We start from the raw sequence: 19959 nt of genomic DNA on the forward strand, positions 1-19959 counted from the left end.
TTAGGACGGTGCACTAGTTAAATGATTGGAATTAGAGCCCAGGTCTATAGTCCTATCAAAGACTTCTGTGTGATTTTGGGCAAGTCACTTATCCTCTGCTTCAGTTTACCCTTATAAAATACTTATTCTATTCTCAGGGATGTTGTGAGGTTTAATTTGTAAAGTGCTTTCCCATCTTGGACTCAGAGGAGCCATTGAGGTGCAAAGAATCCCTTATTACTCTCTTATTGTGCAGATGTGACTCTAGAATTAAAGGCAAGTCTAGCATTCTATTAAGTCCCAATGTGTCTACACTACAAGCAATACAGCGGTTCAGCTGTGGCACTGGAACTATGCTGCTGTAGCGTTATAGTAGTAAGTGCCCATACAACAATGGAAGAGGGTTTTCAATTGCTATAGTAAATCCACCCCCTCAAAAGGTGGTAGATAGGTTGACAGAAAAATTCTTGTGTCAACCTAGCTGCGTCAAGAGGCACAATGTTGCACAGGGCTGAGTGACGTAGCTAGGTTGACCTAAGTTTTAGGTGTAGACCAAGCCTCAAGTTGGGAGGAAGCGGGAGAAGGTGAGGAAACAAGACAGAGAAAGGGGGTGAATCAGGGAGACGGGGGAGATTTTTGGTTTCTTTTCAGTTACATCTTGTCTCTGAATTTTCGGGGTTTCTATTGTTTAAGAAGTACAAAGTGAGGTAATTTTGTCCTTAAATTACTGATATGTGCTATCAATCTTAAATTCAGTTAAACAATTATGTTTGGTTATTATTTATTAACCCTTCTTGCAACTTGTGAGCAAGGAACTTTCTTTGTTGGATCCTAAAATCTCCATGTGTCACAACTCTGTATTAAAGATTTGCAGACTGAATTGTAGAATTCCATCGAGTGAATTTACTTCATGTGCCACACTTCTGTAACCCCAGAGAGAGCACTGAGAGCTGATGGAAGAGGGCTGATTTTGCCAAAGGGAAAAGAAGCAGACATTCAGAGTTTGCTGACTGGATATTTAATATCACTGGAAAGTTGAGATTAAAAAACTGTCTGCATACTTCAAAGATAGTAGAAATTGATTGAAACAGTTGATTGTGTTCTATTCGAGGAAATTGATGGTAGTCATATGAACACCAAATGTGCCAGCCAACTTCAGATTTGTTGACTTGAACTTCAGATTTCCTTTTTACAAAAATTTATATTAAAAGCTTCCCCTCTCCGGATTATCTTTATCAGATGTTTCCCCTTTGCTGAAATGTAATTTTAGACACAAACATTCCACGGAGCAGGGTGGGATTTTTTTTCTCCCCAAAAAATCCATTTTAAATGCTCTTAAAGGTGCTGAAATGACAGCTCCACTTAGTGAAGTCTTGTATGTAATCTCCCTCACACATGCACCCACATATTATTCTTCACTCCACAGCACGTTCAGTTGTGTCCATCTATCATTCATAGTTTTATTTTCCTCAGCCCCTTCCCCTGCCCCAATAAGCTACAGTTGAAAGAACTGTCCAGTGGCATTTGGTAAGGGCTGTCCTGGGACATCCAGCAATGGATGTTTTTGGAGTTGGTGTGAAGGCAGCAGCAGCAGTTTGGAAGCTCAGATGGAGAGAGAAGGAAGAAAATCTTCACTCCATTGCTGGACTGACTAATACTGGGGATGCCATTGAAGAACTGGACAAGGAGGCTAGTAGAAGTTATTTATGTGGAAATTATTGCAGGGGTTGCTCCCTGGAGTTTGTCCATTCAAGCTGTTCTAGAAATAGTAGCATTTCCTTCCTGAAAGAGGTGTGAGAAAGAGCCCTCCTAAAATGTTTAACAAAACGTAATTAAGAGAACATATTACAGTACTATGTACACAATGGCCAAACCTCACTTTGTCAGTGAGAGAAATGAACAAGACCCATTTTGGAGGGTGATTGTGCATTGAGCTAGAGCAGGGGTCAGCAACCTTTCAGAAGTGGTTGGCTGAGTCTTCATTTATTCACTCTAATTTAAGGTTTCGCGTGCCAGTAATACATTTTAACGTTTTTAGAAAGTCTCTTTCTATAAGTCTATAATATATAACTAAACTATTGTTGTATGTAAAGTAAATAAGGTTTTTAAAATGTTTAAGAAGCTTCATTTAAAATTAAATGAACATGCAGAGCCCCCCAGACCAGTGGCCAGGACCCGGGCAGTGTGAGTGCCACTGAAAATCAGCTCGCGTGCCACCTTTGGCACGAGTGCCATAGGTTGCCTACCCCTGAGCTAGAGTGTATACCTGCCTCTAGTCTAGACAATACAGACATCTGTTATGTTTTCTAACTTTGTTTCTTGCTGTTTTGTGCTATGGGTAGTACAGATTGCTTTTGTTTTATAGGTTTTACTAATATGTTTGCAAATTACAATGAAAGAATCTCAGAAAATTACTCCATACATCAGTGCAGACAGTACAAATGATTTTTCTCCTTCAGACTGTTCTAATGTGCCACTTGAGTGCAAATCAGTAGTTATAAAGTGGCTAAAATCAGGTCTGAATAAGGTAGCTATGCTGTAAAGAACCCAATAATAAAATTAAAATGTTTTCCCACAACAACTAGAAAGATTAAATTAAATGGAGGTTTAGGTCAAACGTGGTTCTACAAAGATTTACAAATATTTCTACATGGATTACAGTACTTAGCATCATTAGTTAAACTGGCCCAATTAAAATATTTGCCATATGTCTTTTAGAGTTTCAAATAGACCTGGTTTTCATTTTCCTTGATACAGAGATACCAACATTGAATACAGCACATTTTATTTTAGCTGAATAAATCAGCTATCCCTATCAGATGTCCTCTGGCAATATCTGGCTGAGACTGATAATTTTATAGCCAAATGCAATAGCAAAGTGTCTCTTCTTCATTCAACTATGTAAGAAGCAATAACCTTAACTGCCTTTTTTGCTGTTTCCAGACGTCTCTACCTAGATTCATTGCATGATGTGTTGCTTTCTGATTGGACTGTCAGACTTTCTGAAGATCTTCTTGATGGTTCCTGAATTGTCCTTTCATGTGAATTTGCAAAATCAGGGCTTGTCTTGTGTTGTATCCTGTCACAAATTGCTTGCATTTAATCTGCAAGGATTGCTTCTCTAGCACTCTATCAGCGGAGTCAAGAGTAATAACTGTATAAAAGAAGTTAGGACTGAATTCTGCAGTCTCTATAGTTTTTGCGTCTAGTTTCATGACAAAAGAAGTCCATGGAATTTTTATCTTTAGCACCCCAAAATCTGCATTACAAAAATTGTGTGTATTTGTAAAGTATATGTAATGTTATGAAGGACAAATTTAGTGCATTTCAATATCTAAATTCCTTATCAAAAGGAATTACTTTCTGCTGGCAATAGGATAATCAAGTATCATAGCTGTATAATCTAATAACTTTACTCATTTAGGCCTTTCCAGGGCACAACCTGAATTCGTCAGGTTTTATGTAGGGCTAGCTCCATAGGAAAGTGACATATATCCTCTAAACTGTGGAACGGCTGTGCAGCTACAGTTTCTGAGGCTGCTATAGCCCCTATGGCTACACACCATATCCTCCAATAACTTTCAGAGGCCATGGTCATGCAAGATCTCCTCTCACTCGTTCAGATTATATCTTCTTCAGCAACTTGTATTCTGACCAAAAAGTTCACCATTAGCTTGCATTTATATTAATTACTCACAGGGCCGGCTCCAGGGTTTTTGCCGCCCCAAGCAGCCAAAAAAAAAAAAAGCCGCGATCTGCGGGTCTGCTCCGAGCGGGAGTGAGGAACCTCCGCCGAATTGCCGCTGAATAGCTGGACGTGCTGCTCCTCTCCAGAGCGGCCGCCCCAAGCACCTGCTTGCCAGGCTGGTTCCTGGAGCTGGCCCTGATTACTCAGAGCTCTCAACTTGCATGGATTTTTCACGCGATTACTAACTTTGGCTCTTCCCCTTTGCCCTCCTGGAGTGCCCTCATGCACTTCTCTTCTGTGTCTAGGCAAAAGCTTTGCAGGAGCAGAGAAATCCAGTGACTGGTGCTCAAGTAGAAGTAGTGGAACACCAATCACATTGCTTTGTGCTCCTTAGCCTCTACTTCCCTAGTGATGCTATTTGCTGATTTCCCCAGGGCACAGTCTTACATGTTACCTTGATGATGGGTGATAAAAGTTCCCAGCCAGGTGGGGAAGACAGGTGATAGTGGCAGTAGTAGATTTGCAAAACAAATGTAACCGTTTTTTATAAAAACTAGACTAGTCAAGCCTCAGTGGCACCTCTTTAAAGTCCTGTCTTCTTTACCGCTTGTCAGTTTTTTTTCTTGTTTCTTTTTTCTTCTTTTCTTGTTTTACAGCTTCTGAGAGTTGTAGAATCATCAGCCAATCAAAATGCAAATTTTTTTTACAACTGCATAGTTTTTTCCACTAATTATGCAGAGGATGAATATTCCGATGGCTTATTCCAATGAAGAAGACTGAAGGTGGCATAATGTGAATTCATGTTCTTTTGAAGAAAAAAATTGTAATGAGTAAACAGAGACACTTTTGTTGTTGTTGTTGAAGGGTTAGTAATCAAGTTTTTGATAAATTTGATTAATAAACCCCTGTCTATTTTAGCTTGAAAACATATGACTGGCCACTTTAAAACCTACAAGTAATATTTTTATCAGCAATTTCAATATGCTCCCATTTAAAACTATTAGTGTTTATGAATTTGGTAGGGGACTTTCACAGTGTCTTAAATAAATGGCCCCTGGGTGATTATGACTAAAGACCACATGAAGAGACAAAAGGCCAGACCATTTTCTCATGCAAAGGGCATAGCTTTACTGAAACCAGTGGAACTTCACTCACTTACCTTCACTGAAGAGTGGCCAATAAAATCCTCTTTGACAGTGGTCAGGTGTCATGCAAGGAGGCAAAGGTAGTTTTGTGCTGCACAGTTTCCAGCTCTTTGTACAAAGATTAAAAGGGGGCAGGAGTGTGGTAGAGCAAATCATGTGGCAGATCATGTCTAAAAGGAGTCAGAAAGTGACGCATCTTTATATAATATTAGTTCTGCTACCTGCCAGTCCATGCCTTTGAGCAGTCCTTACCTCTTGGATTAGTAGATAACAGAATGGGGGGGAGTGAAAACTTTGTTTATGATTGGCTTCACCTGAGGTGTGTTTTAAAAATAACACAACTGAAGGGTCACTACTACATGAATAGGTTCATAATTGTTATGTAACCCTTTGGCCAGGTGGTGTAGGCAGCAACAAGGGCTGGATTCAGTATTTCGGGATTCCTCTTAACCATATAAAACAGACCTAGCTCAAGCCCCCACCCAAAAATCTGAGAAAACTGAACACCACCCCTGGCTGCTTCTAAGAAGTAATACTTCCCCACTCACAAGCATTGAGTCTATGTATAACAAAAGAAGAAGAAAACACAGCATTAATTTGGGGAAATATTGCAACACTAACTTGAAAGAACCCAACCAATAAGTAAAACACCCACCTTACAATATCTTGGGCAGTGTCTTTTTTTCTCTGTTTCTTACCTTGCAGTGGGGAAATCCAAGAGATGAATGTCTCTTGGACATGCCACTCCCCTTTTCCCTCCACTGCACTCACTCATAGTTTGTTGTCTAAGGTCAGTTATGTGTCCAAAGTCCAGGCATGTGTTTGGGTGGCTTCACCTCCCGAGGGGAGAGAGTGATTGTGTGAAGCCTCCACTTCTGCTCATCAGTGTCAGTCTTTGGCTGCTATATGTTGCTATCACTGCTGCTGTCATTGCTGTTGCTTGTAGCTGCCGCTGTTGCTGCATCCTCTCACTGCAATGCTGTGTTCTGAGGTCCTACCAGTTAGCTGAAATCCCTGAAGTGTGTTGTCTAATATTTCACTGGGTAGTGGGGAACCTTTCTGCTGCTGCCTCTTTGTTGTCTTTTCACCACAACACTGTCTCTCTAGCAAGTCTAAGGTTCAGCCCCTTACATCAACAACCTTGGCACTAGTGATCACGGAGAAAGAAAAAGTTGCTCAAATGCATCTAGTCAGCTCAGTCTTTAAACACTGGAGATGGAGGGTCAAATGGCTTCTGGGAATCTTCAACAGGGCCACACCACTAAAGAGGAACACCTGTCCCCATCCCCAAATCGCACTTGGATTTGGCATCACTATCCTCTGCTTAGCAAGTGAGGTTAAAGTTAGGATGACCCCGTCAGTTAAGGTGATCCCCTCAGTGAGGTGCCATCCTGCTGCCCTTTACTCAAGATAACATTTCATTACCCCTGAATTTTTACCCCAAACAGCCAAAATTAATCTCTTTAACAACACAGTTCTGTCTGCTGCTCCCTTAAGCAGAGTAGGTGTGTCCATGCAAATACAGTCTGCTCTTGAGGTCTTTCCCCACCCCAGTTCATTACCAGATGTCAGGGGAAAGCTCATTCAGACCCTGGTTATGGTTAGTTTACTTTTATTTTCAAGCTTTTGTTTTACAATAACTTTTAGTTATTAAGCCAAATACCCATTTTATAATAATCACTTTAAGAGGAGTTCCATCATAAGTATTAAAACAATAGTAAAAATTAGAAGGAGCTGTATATGAGAGAACATCTAAGATGCTACTTAAACCCCAGTCACTCTTCAACAATCCATACTAGTTTTAGTGCATTTGTTCTCGTGTACGTCAGAGTAACACTGGCTGTGTAGCTGTTTGGGTCACTCTTAATAGTTTTCTTTGAATTGATGTATCTAAACTGCCAGTAAAGATTGAAGTTGCTGCTGTCTTTAGTCACCCTTTGTGTACTATGGCTATGAAAACAATTTACCCATAGGATTATATTACTTGATCTGCTAAGGTGCTACTTAGCAAGTTAAAAGAGTATGGATTGGATGAATGGACTATAGGGTGGATAGAAAGGTGGCTAGATTGTCGGGCTCAATGGGTAATGATCAATGTCTAGTTGGCAGCCGGTATCAAGCAGAGTGCCCCAAGGGTCGGTCCTGGGGCTGGTTTTGTTCAACATCTTTATTAATGATCTCGATGGGATGGATTGCACCATCAGCAAGTTAGCAGATGACACTAAGCTGGGGGGGAGAGGTAGATACGCTGGAGGGTAGGTATAGGGTCCAGAGTGACCTAGACGAATTGGAGGATTGGGCCAAAATAAATCTGATGAGGTTCAACAAGGACAAGTGCAGGGTCCTGCACTTAGGATGGAAGAATCCCATGCACCACTACAGGCTGGGGACCGACTGGCTAAGCAGCATTTCTGCTAAGCAGCATTTCTGCAGCATTTCTGCATTTCTGCAGCATTTCTGCAGACCTGGGGATTACAGTGGATGAGAAGCTGGATAAAGTCAGCAGTGTGCCATTGTTGCCAAGAAGGTTAACCACATATTGGGCTGCATTAGTAGGAACGTTGCCAGCAGATTGAGGGAAGTGGTTATTCCCCTCTATTCGGCATTGGTGAGGCTACATCTGGAGTATTGCGTCCAGTTTTGGGCCTTCTACTACAGAAAGGATGTGGACAAATTGGAGAGAGTCCAGCGGAGGGCAACAAAAATGATTAGGGGGCTGAGGCAAATGATTTATGAGGAGAGGCTGAGGGAATTGAGCTTGTTTAGTCTGCAGAAGACAAAAGTAAGGGGGGATTTGATAGCAGCCTTCAACTACCTGAAGGGTGGTTCCAAAGAGGATGGAGCTCGGCTGTTCTCAGTGGTGGTAGATGACAGAACAAGGAGCAGTGGTCTCAAGTTGCAGTGCGGGAGGTCTAGGTTCGATATTAGGAAACACTATTTCACTAGGAGCGTGTTGAAGCACTGGAATGAGTTACCTCGGGAGGTGGTGTAATCTCCATTTTTAGAGGTTTCTAAGGTGCAGATTGATAAAGCGTTGGCTGGGATGATTTAGTTGGTTGGCCCTGCTTTGAGCAGGGGGTTGGACTAGATGACCTCCTGAGGTCTCTTCCAACCCTAATCTTCTATGATTCTATGATACTCTTTGGAGTGTTTTATGAGTGAATTGCTGGCCTACATTAATGCTTCGTTGTAAAGCAGTATCAAGACATTTTATACATCAGACTTTCCGAACAAAAAGATCAGCAGCATTTTGAAACATGTAATCATGTCACACAGTGGATTGCATAGCATTTTGTTGGCTCTTTTGTCCTGTGATAAAAGCAATTAGATATTGAACCTCTTAACACTGAAAGATGGCCAAGTGAGTATCGAAGATACTGAAGTTCTTATAAGTGATTGCCACTAGATAAACTAGAGTTGGTTGCATAACATACACCATCTGTAAATGTCAAGATCTATGTTATCTGGCTGGGAAGGAGTTGGAAGACTGATTAATAACCTTCATTTGCTGCTGAATAAAAGCTTTGATATAGAGTTGTAGTGAACAACCCAAATATGATTTCTGAAATCCACTTCATGCTAAAAACTGTTTTATTTCAGATCTAATATAATCAAAGAAAATCTGTCAAATTCCCTTTTTACTCCTAGTTTGTTTAGAAGCAATATAGGGGAAAGTAGTTGATTTATTTCTATGATTCTCCATGGAGAAATAATATAATAGTGGCAGCTTTTTGACTTTTTGTCTAGGAATGTCAGCAAATATTTTGATTCAGATTTGATAAACTACTGTCATCAATGTTGGTAGTTTCTACTGATGTCATGGGAATCTTTACCAAGCAAATTCAAGGTAACTTCTGATGCATAAGCTACTAAGGACTTAATGGCATTAATATGCATGTTCTAATGGTTTTATCTGTGTGTGCATATCTGGACCTATGTTTTGTGCTTCATGTAGAGCCTGAGGGATGCTTATGTCTTTATCTTTTAAGTGGCTTTGGACCCAGGGCCAAGCTAGAGTAGCAGGCCTTGCATTGGATACATGGAAGTGGGAACTGGGGGACCTGTGAGGGGAAAATAATTCTCTTCCCACACCTAGGAACACCTGGAGTCTTGCTACATGGAAGTTATAGTCCAGATACTGAAGAATCCCTCCATAACCCGTTGTTCTGCCCCATCTACCACCTATTCACTGACAGAGAGAGCTCTTTGGAGATGGGTCCCATGCCACCTCCTTACATATCCACTCCCCACCCCTCCTCATACAATAGAACCACATCAGTTCTGCTGCCTGGGGTATCTCCATGAAGGTGAAGCTGGATGTAGCATTGAATACAAGGGAAAAACCATAGTAAAGTTTCAGAACTCATATCTTTTCAGGACCCCTAGATATAAACAGGTCTCCTCATATGAATGTGATTCTAAGTAGCTGATTCAAATACTGATCTGTGACTGTGCTGTCATTGGCTACACAGTGTGTATTGTTTCACTTTAAGTGCTTAATGTGAGAATGATTTTGTGGGTAAATAAAGGTGTCACAGTGAAATAATTAACAGGTTTTTTTTCTCATGAAAAGAGAGCACTGTAATGCCCACTGATTCCTGTGATTGTTTATTGATCATGGTGCTCTGATACAGAGACAAGCGTTATCATAGTTCAGTTATCAGAGTAGTATGTTGTCAAATGATGTGCTCTTTTGACTTGGGATCAAGCTGAGGATGAAGCAGAAGTTGCAGAAAGCTATATAAATCCATCACAAGAGCTATGGGAGCCTTGAATCCTTCCAGGCTTCTGTCCCTATTTCAGTGTGTCCACCTGCTGCAGAGCGATATTGACCAAGATATTTAAATCTCTGAAGTTGTGCTTCAGAGGCTGGGCCCTATTAACCAAATTGCCTCTGAGGCCTGGGCACCAACACTTTTAAGACAATGAAGGAAAATGAAGCTAAGCCCTTCAGTCTGGAATTTCATTTTAAAATGTATAACACGATGGTAACTGGGGCAACACCATAAGGAATGAGATCACAGAGGTGTGCAACAGAGTGGGTTCTGGCAGTACATATAGTGAAGAAGTTGGACTGGTGAGGATGGAGCTAGAGAGGCAGGCGGGCAATTAGGAGTGGCAACAGCTACTGCTACCAGATTACTGAAGGAGCTATAGCTGCCTGCCAGCTATGCACAACAGAGAAACAGCATGTCAAAGGAGAGAGGATGGGGGAGTAAAGAAGTGAAATTGGATGGAAAAGGAAAGACTGATAAGGGGAGTCAGAAGAAGACTGTAAGCTGCAACCCTTTGACCGCTAACAGTTTTGGACTGACTTTTTCCCCTGAGGTGCCAGTGAAGTTATATGGAAGCAATGGTGCTCACCACCTTTGAAAATCTGGTCATTGAGATGTTGGGCTAGCTAGATTAGAATGTGAGTGAAAAGAGGCCAAAAGATTCAGGCCTATGGCGTTGTTGCTAACATAGTAAAAGTGTTTCCAGGGACAATTCTCCTAACGGGCAGGGTTCTGGGGGATGTCTTGGAGGCTGAAAGTGGATTTTGGTGAACTACAGACCAATTTAAATATGAATATCCTAGTTCAGGGTAGGGTTACCATCTTTGAAATGCAACCCACACGCAGCAAGCCCTCCACAACCACAAGTCAACTCCGTAACCCCCTCCAACAGCCACTTATAGTGTCTAGAGAGATAACATCCCACGTCTCCTCACTCTTGTGTGACTCAAACCCTTTCTCACACACGTGCGGTGCACTTGTGCGTTGGTGGGCAGACAGCTGCTGTATTTTCAGCAGTTTTGATCTGTTATCGCATAAACTGCAGAAGTGGGAACACTGCAGCATCTTTAGCTGGACACAAACTTTTAACATTGGCTATTCTAGTGTATTGTGATAATAATAATAATAATTAATTCATAATAATAATGCAAATCTTTAGACCCACATAAAAAAAAAACAAAAACCCAGCAGATTAAATTATTTTTCTAGCAACTGGCAAATCCATTTTTAAAAAAAGGCCAGATAGTAACCCTAGTTTGGGGCTTGAAAAAGTTTGGGGGCTAGTAAATATCTGAAAATTTGGATATTTATCCAAAACTGTGGAGATCCCACAACAGACCCTTCCTCTCAACAAATGTTTTGTCTCTGGATGTCTTCTTGTGAGGAGGCACTCACTGGTGTATTTGGAGGAGGACGACATTCCTCCAGCATCTCCCTCTTGGGGAGAGGGATTGGAGACAGTTTGGAAAGGGATGGTAGGGCTTTTCCTCTCTCTGGGATACTTTCCTTGAGGGGAGATAGGGTTCTCTCATTTCTCCTGATTTAAAATGCCATTTTTCTCTCTCTGCTTGGCCTTTTGTCCTTGTGTGTATCCTCCAATCCTGGCTCCTTCTCTGTCTTCCCATTTCAGTGTGTCCCATCTATCCTCCTTTGTGCGCCCATTCCCTCCACCACCACCCCTCTGTCTCCCTTTCCCCTTCCAAGTAGATTCCTTTTCCATTTCCTTTCCCTTGCCCTCTCTTTCACTGCTGCATTGGGAGGAGGAGGTTCATGATCCTCCTGCACTGGGCAGAGGGACGTAAACAGGGAACTGACACTCCTGCTTCTGTGTAGAACCTGCAGGCAGGCAGCCACATGACACAATTTCCTTTCCTACTTCCTGTATTAGCTTCTCCTGCTGGTGCACTAGAGATTACAGAGAGGCTAAGGAAGGGCTTGGCCCTGCCTGCTCTGTACAGAGACATGTAGTGGCCGGAACACTGTTTGCTCTCATTTGGTAAGTATACCTAGGAGTGCTCATGAAGTTTATCCAGACCTGTACGCAATTTTAGAGGGCTGTTTGAAAACATGGCTCAGATCAGTGTTTGCATTGCCTATGAAAACTTTACTTTTTAACAATACTGAATAGTTCTCAAATTTAAATCAAACATTTTGTATAATACATGTGTGTTTGTGGTGTGTCTGCTCAGCAGAGCACTTTCTGCTACACATTTTTGGTATACAACATAGCGATGACTATTGAACGTCTCCTTCATTATTCTCTCACCAAACTGAGTCATCACCCACAACCATTCAGTACTAACATATTTGTAAAGTAAAATGGATATTATTTTTTGCTGTATACTGTCTACCATTTGTTTATATGGTGGTGAATGCTGTCATTTAAAATTAATGAACTTGAATGAATGATATTTAGTCTTTTTGTTTTTCTTGGTATATTTAAAGGCAGGTTTCCATTCTATTACATTAAAGGCCTCAGTTCAGACAGTAATGACCTGAATAGTGCCTGTTTTAATGTAATCTCTGCTGACTGCTGTTCCAAGAATAAAAATTTAAGCCCAAAGATTTAATGAAATCCCTTGAGATTAGTGCTTACTGTGCTGAAGAAATTGCATATCAACCTTTTCTCTGCACTCTAACCATAAGGTTTGGTGTTTGAATAGAAGGGTGTCCAAGAGAGAGACAACTCTGAGTTCATCAATAATTTACATTTTTGTTACTTACAAACCTGGTATTTGGGATTCTGTTGCTATAGCAATCCATCTGGGCCTGAATGGATAGTGTTTTAAGTGGTGGTTGTATACGGATTCACAGTGTGTGCTTTAAATCCCATGCTAAACTAATCCTTAGATCTGTGCTGTGAATTATTTGAGGCTTCAACAAAATCAGTGTTACTTACAGTTAATGTTACAGACATTGAGCAAATTAAGCTTATTAAATATTTGAATATGAATATTGGGAAAGAGTTTGAAATTGCACTACATTGCAACTTTCATATGAATATGTGAGGCATTTAACAAATTTACACAACTCCCTCTATTCAAAATAAATCTAATTTGTTGCAGATCTGGAATTTATGTAGGTTATGTATTTTGATTTAAGATACAGACCGGCTTTCTACATAATATTACATATCAGGATATTAGCTTGGCTTTCCGAGGTACCATTGTTATGTCTTAAGAACATCCTGTCAGTCATACAGTATAACTCCAGTCAGCATACAGTATAACTCCAGTCTTCAAATAATCTGGTTTTATCTCTGTGAAGGTAGTCCGGGTTCTAAGGCTGAGAACAAGATTTTAAATTCCCATCTGCTTTGCTGACGTTAAACTAAATTTACTATTTGCAGTTGAGGTTTTAAATCCAGCTTCATAAAGCCCAGCAGTTTTATTTCACACTTTGGTTTCAATTTGCATGGTTTTGCAATCCCAAAATTCAAAATGAAACTAATTTGACATCACCTGGTATCTACATAAAACCATAAATCTGCCCGGGGTCAATGAAAAATTCAAAGGCATCTCAGTGAACCTGAGCTGAGTTTCAAATTTACTGCAGAACCAGAAACGAAGCAAGTTTATAGATTCATGGATTCCAAAGCCAGAAGGGACTATTGTGACCATCTAGTCTGACCTCCTATATAACATAGCCCATAGAACTTCCCTAAAATAATTCCTAAAGCAGATCTTTTAGAAAAACATCCAATCTTGATTTTAAAATCCTCAGCGTTGGAGAATCCACCACAGTATTTGGTAAGTTGTTCCAATGAGTAATGCACGCTTATGCTCTAATAAATTTGTTAGTCTCTAAGGTGCCACAAGTACTCCTGTTCTTCTTTTTGCACAATTTTATGTGGCTTCTGTTTTTTATAAGAAAAATTTAATGCGGTTCGAATCTAAAATTATAGTCAAATCTGTCATATGCCGTCATGACTTTATTATCCCAAAATAAAGAAATTCCAGTTTGGAAAATATTCCCAGTGTTCAAAAGAATAGATACGTAAATACACAATGAAGTAAACAAAACCTGGACATATTGATCCAAAAATTTAAGGAGATAGGAATTGTTATCTCCATATAGAATAGACCGCCCCATTCATCTTGGGGGTGTTGTGCATGCAAAACAGTAATAAAGTAAAACTGTCACAAATGTTCCAACAAGTCTTGAAAAATGTTTAATTACTACACAGCTACTCTTTTGAAAACAGGTCTCTCAGAGAAGAAGGAAGCATAAAATAGAGGGGGGTCTAGTTTGCTAATGTTTTTATAAAGTAGAGGGGTTCCATGTTTCCCGTAACAAGTTCCAATCTACTTCTGTTCTATTTAAATGATTTAAAACAAAACAAACCCCTATTTATTTTAAAGTTATAGGTGATATTCTGGCTCCATTGAACTCCCCTTGCCAACGTATTAAGATTTCACCCTATAGCGACATACTCGGCATATTGGACTAGGTTTATTTTAGGGGTCCCTAAAAAGGTTTATTTTGATCCCCTTACTTAATGGAACTGTTCTCATAGTAGGGTACTATTCCGTGTAACTGGGGGTGGAGGAGTTAAAATGAGACCCAAAATGGCTTTATTTTGTTGGGTGAGTAGTCATGAGTAAATGAAATAGACGTTGCAGGTTATTTATGTGACTGCTTAGTGCCCTGAAGTATCTTTTGTAGACACCATATGTAAAATATAGATTATGCTTCAAACAGATATTGTAAAATGCAGCCAAGCATATCTAAATGTATTTTATTCTGTTGGTATTTCTAATGGCTTTCATTAGAAAACTGTTTCCTTTCAAATACCATTGAAATGAAACCAAATCGTGCAAGAGACTAGTAATGTGACAGATGCTACATCTGTAGCTTTGGAAATGTAGTTGTCACTACAGGGGATCTTTCGCACTGAAGACCCACAGGAGCCCATAACTAAAGCTGAGTAAATTAATCTTCCAGCACATCTCATCAAAAATATTCTGTTTAATAGTAAGCAATAGAAGCACAGATGAACTCCCATTGTAGAGACATTTTTTATCTTCCTTTTACAGTATGTATTTTTTATTTCTTTTGTATCTCTATTGTATTTCTGAACTCTGATAGTAACTTTGAGAAGAATTTCAGTATTTAGTCTAGGCAAAGCTTTCTGGTCATTGTGCTATGTTTTTTTTTTTTTTTTTTTTTAACTTATTTATTCAAGGCTGTTAATATGTCACGAACTGTAGCCTAATCTGTGTACCATTATTACCTTGAGGGACACTCCCTCTGTTAACACCAATGAAGGTAGACAGGCTCTCTTTATTTTTCACTTAATAAACCACATGACATGGTCATGATGTTGCATAATTTTGTTTCACTTTTTTTGTCTTCTCTGGGGCAGGGACTATATTTTTATTCAGTCCTTTTCGATTAATACTCAAGTAGGGATCTATATTTTCATAACTTTATCTGGCATTCTCTGTCTTTATGGTAAAAAGAAATAGTTTTCATCTGTGACACATAGTGATAATATGACACAGCTTGACACTGACAGCTTATATAAACAGAGTAAGACTGAGACAGTATACAACAGCGCAGGTGTGACTGTGTGTGTTAATTTGTCTGAGGCTCGGTAGTTCTATCTGTTTTAATACTAAATGTACACATGGATCTGAACCCCAGGAGCAGGTTTGGGTCCAAATTTCTAGCTGAAACATATCTTTGTAATGAACCAAATGTGAATATGCTACAATTTGGGAAGGTTCAGATTTGGGTCTGAATTTCAAATTCCCAAATTTTGGAGGATTTGAACCAAAGTTTGATCTATAGCAGAGGTGGGCAAACTTTTTGGCCCGAGGGCCACATCTAGGTGGGGAAATTGCATGCAGGGCCATGAATGTAGGGCTGGGGCAGGAGGTTCGGGTGCAGGATGGGGCTCAGGGCAGGGAGTTGGTGTGTGGGAGGGGTGCAGCAGGGGGTTTGGGTGTGGGATGCAGGAGGGATTCGGGGTGCGGGCTTTGGCCCGGCACCGCTTCCCTGGAGTGGCTGCAGGGTGGCAGCGGCACGGAGCAGGGCTAAGACAGGCTCCCTGCCTGCTCTGGCCCTGTGCCGCTCCCAGAAGCAGCCGACACCACGTCCCTGCAGCTCCTGGGGGCGGGGGGGGGGGGGGGCAGAGGGATCCGTGTGCTTCCCTCCCCTGCGGGTACCTCCGCTGAAGCTCCCATTGGCTGCGGTTCCCCATTCCTGGCCAATGGGAGCTGCTGGGGGCGGTGCCTGGAGGCGAGGACAGCGCACAAAGCCCTCTTCCCCCTCTCCCCCAGGGGCTGCAGGGATGTGGTTTCGGCTGCTTCCAGCAGCGGCGCGGGGCCCACGGCACCACAGGGGTGGCAATCCCGCTGGCCAGATCCAAAGCCCTAATGGGCCGGATCCGGCCTGCGGGCCATAGTTTGCCCACCCCTGATCTAGTGGTTTGGTTCAGCCCACTGTAGAAATAAGAAGCTGGCATCCAGGAATTTGGATTAGGCCCAACAATGGCAGAATCAACAGAATTTATATTGTATCTAAGAATGACCAAAGTCATTGTTCTATATGCATGCATGAGATTACTCACAGCTGAACTGAAAAATCTGGGGAGGAAATTAGTTCAACCCACAGCTATGTGTTGCTAGATTATTCTAAACCTAACCTCTTCTTTTTGAAATAATGGTCTCCTGTAATCCTGCCAGTCAATTTTCTATTATTTCATTGCTCCAGAACTCTTCGTCATTTTGTCATACCAGCGACTCTGCTAGGTGGAGGAGCTAGAACATATAGTTTTGAAAAAGTTTAAAAATTAATGTTCTATCCCAAAGGCTGCAAAATAATGTTTTTTTCAATGTAATGGAATATGTAACCCATCCAGCTCCATTGTCCAACAGGTGTCTCTAGCTGTGACATGTGAAAGGATGGGTTTTGGGGCACCACAGTGACTGGAAGAACCCCAGCACAGGAGCTAAAATTAATGCTTTAATAAAAAAAAAGGAGGGAAGCAGATTTACAATAATTTACATGCTGAGGCCTTTGCTAATTGTGTCATAAAACATAGTTGCAGGGTTAACTAATTTGGAGTGGGATGATGGAGGGAATAACAAATTATCTTTTTTAAAAATATGATATGGTTTAAAGGTTTTCAAAGAACTCAGCCCTAGGTACTGCCAGTGCTATTCTTCTGTAGAAAGGTTGAGGTAAAAGTACAACTGCATTTACCTCTCTTTGTAACCCTCCACCTGGCTTTCTAGTTTCCACTGTATCAGACAAATTGCTCATCTTCACTTTTAAGTTCCTTCAAAGATTGGCCCTTCCCTCCATTTAATCTCTTATATCCTAGCAACCATCGAGTTCTGCCAATGATGCCTGCCTTTGCCCAGTAGTCCAATTTTCCCTCAAACACCTTCCTGTTTTTACTATGCTGCCTTTATGCATGGGAATTGCTCCTTGTAACAAACTGTGAAGTCACTATGTTACACTCCTCCAAATCCAGCCCTAAAACTCATCTCTGCTGTGATGTCTATAAAACACCTGACAATGGTGAGGTAGCTGGTTGCTGTGATCACTGCTTATCATATAACTGACTGACTGCATGACAAGGTGGAGTGAGGCATGAGGCACCCCTGCAGCATTTTCCCCATTCTTCCTCTGTCAGGGGAGGGAGAAGGCTGAGACAGTAACAGGGAAGAAATAGCGTATGTCTCTAGCCTCTTCATTTTCATGGGGACCCTGTTTAAGAGTTAATACAACCAGAATGTGAAATTTAAGTGGAGGATTTCAGTGGACATTGCCCCTAGGTGAAGGCCTGTCCGCATAAGAGTTGAGGAGAGCCTCAGGAGTGCCTCAGAGGCCCAGATTTCAGAAGATATTGGACAATCCATGGGTTCTGGGGGGGCCAAACTCTCTGCTTCTACTGCAGGATACAAGAGTCAAAACCACTGGGTTCAAAGGAACCTTTGGAAAGGGAACCTTGAAGATTTTCCTCCCACTCTGTCCCCTCCCATGGTAAACCTGGGCTGTAAATCTTAGGCTATGTCTACATTGTAAATGAAGCTGTGATTGTAGCATGGGTAGGAATATCCATGAAAGCTTTGATTGAGCTGGTCTGGGTAACACTGATAGTAAAGTTGTGGTGATGCGGACTAGTCACCTCACTACACGCCCATTCGGGATTCTGTGTATGTTCTCTGGTTGCTGGCCCACACCAGGATCTGTACTCCCTCATCTTCACTGCTATTGTTAAAGCTAGCAAAATTTAGTACCAGCTCTAGCTAAATTTAAACTAGTGGGGGTATGCCTACCCGGGTTGCAATGACACCTGCATTTGTGGTGTAGATGTACCCTTAGAGCGTACACAAGTTAACTAAAAAGGCGAACCTGTGGCATGAAGTAGATGTACCTGATTTGTTTTATGCATATGAGAAATCTAATTAATGTTTTTCTTACAGAAACCTGGAATCCTGAACAAAGAAAAGATTTGGTCACAGAATCTGTATTCTGAACAGTAAGTAGTTTGATTACACACTATAAAGATGAACATTGTTTTTTTTACCCCACTGTAGATAACTTTCCACATTTGCCTTTCTTCTACCTGTGTAAGAAATTTAGTGTAGTAAGCAGTTTCTGCCTTCTCTGAAAACTCAATTTCATTTCACTGGAGTGGATTTTTATTAATTTACCCTATAATCCTCTTAGATAAGATCATGATAATCCATGCAATGTATCTTTGGGTCAGTACGTAGTGAAAATATTGGTGTTGCTTTTACTTTTTTTGTTTTGTTAACAAAAGTGCATTGTTGTAATACTTGAAATTAGCAAAGTAATAAAGAATAATCTGAAAATTGGTCAAATCTGGGATTCTATGTAGTTTAGTGATAAAACAATAGCTGGCTCTTCGGTTTGAGATATACAATTCATTCAACGTGGACAGGGTGAGGAGAGAATTCTGTGTGCTCATGTTATCTCTTTAATCATTAGTTCAGAATCACAAAGTGCTGACATAGTCACCTACAAGCTTAAAACTTACAGCTGTTCTGTAAAGATTAGTCTTTGATTTCTACTGCTTCATAATGCATCAGGAAATTAAAATTGTCTGCAGAGATCAGACAATGAACCATGATGTCTGTGTTGTGAATAATATTGGTATCTTCTTTTAAAAGAATTTTTCAGGTTGGTGATGAAGTTCAAATTGTGGCCTGAAAAAAATGCAGACAGTGTTTTTATTTCCAATCCTCAATAGTATTCTTTGCAGAAAGTAGCAAAAGGTATATTAGTCCTGTATCTTTGGGTATCAGAAGTGACAACTCTCTAATAATCAGCATAAATAAATGTGTTTAAAGCATTTCTATTTACAGTTCAATCCAAACAGCTGCTGTGCATTATGCACTAGTAGAGGCTGCCTCTTTGTGGCAGAATATTGTGGGCAACGTGTATTGTACATAAGACATATACTATTCTTTACTATGCTTTGTATACTGTATAGTTGAAATGAGGGCCTTTTCATGGTCATATTTGAAATCTCTATTCAGATAACTAGTTTGTTGTATAATCCTAAATAGACTAGAATAGAATCACACATTGTGAAGACTCTTCAACAACACAGTGTGGCAATATACTTTGGCTGCATAGAAGATCCATGGGAGGCCATGGGGGGATTTATATATGTAAGTTTTTAAAAGCCAGAATACAGCCCTTGATCTCTGTATGTACCCAGGTTCAGTGAATGGTTTTAAGATTCGGTTAATCACTGACATCATGAAAAGAATTATGTGACATTCTGTTAATGCTGCGTCAAGTGGTACGCTTCTTTGAAAACCTTAAGCTCCATCTTTGCCGTTGTTCATATAGCACCCAAAAGTAGGCACTTCACCAGCATAGAGTGAATGCATGCCCTATACCGCTTATCTAAAAAGAATGCAACATTTTTTAAACGTTTTATCCATCAACTAGTATAATGATTGCAACCAACCCTGAGCTCTTATTTTCCATTTTTAACTACACTAAATATATTTTTATTATTGCAAAATATGTTTAATTTTTTACGCTTTGTTCGTTCCCTGCAACTTTTGTCCGTTCTCCCCAAACTTTACCCTTTCCTGCAATTGTTTTTCCCCATTTCCTACTAATCGTAACCCCATCCACTCCTCCTCCCCACCATATAGCCACACCACAACCCCTAACCTCACTTAGTTTCTCACCACGCACTCCTACCCAAAAATCACCTGTCTTCCTCTTCACAGAGTTGACTTTTAGTATGTTTCAGGTTAAAATATTACAGTATACAAATCAGCCACTGTGGATAAAATTGAAATTACAAGCTAAACTTGTGTCCTAAACTAGGCAAAATGCTTAATTTCCAAGTGTAGTATGGGATAGAGGGCCA

At 40.6% G+C, this 19959-nt stretch overlaps 1 protein-coding gene across 5 annotated transcripts in view; it reads left to right on the forward strand.

Moving 5' to 3' along the window:
- The window catches only part of SYT1 (synaptotagmin 1), a 501584-nt gene that overhangs the window by 170367 nt on the left and 311258 nt on the right, over nt 1-19959 (forward strand). For all 5 annotated transcript variants that reach the window (XM_054027093.1, XM_054027128.1, XM_054027110.1 and 2 more), the window contains one exon: nt 18026-18081. The gene's annotated coding sequence lies outside the window, so the exon portion shown is untranslated. The remainder of the gene's footprint in view (nt 1-18025; nt 18082-19959) is intronic.

This window comes from Malaclemys terrapin, chromosome 1, assembly GCF_027887155.1.
Source record: "Malaclemys terrapin pileata isolate rMalTer1 chromosome 1, rMalTer1.hap1, whole genome shotgun sequence".
Classification (NCBI taxonomy): domain Eukaryota; kingdom Metazoa; phylum Chordata; order Testudines; family Emydidae; genus Malaclemys; species Malaclemys terrapin.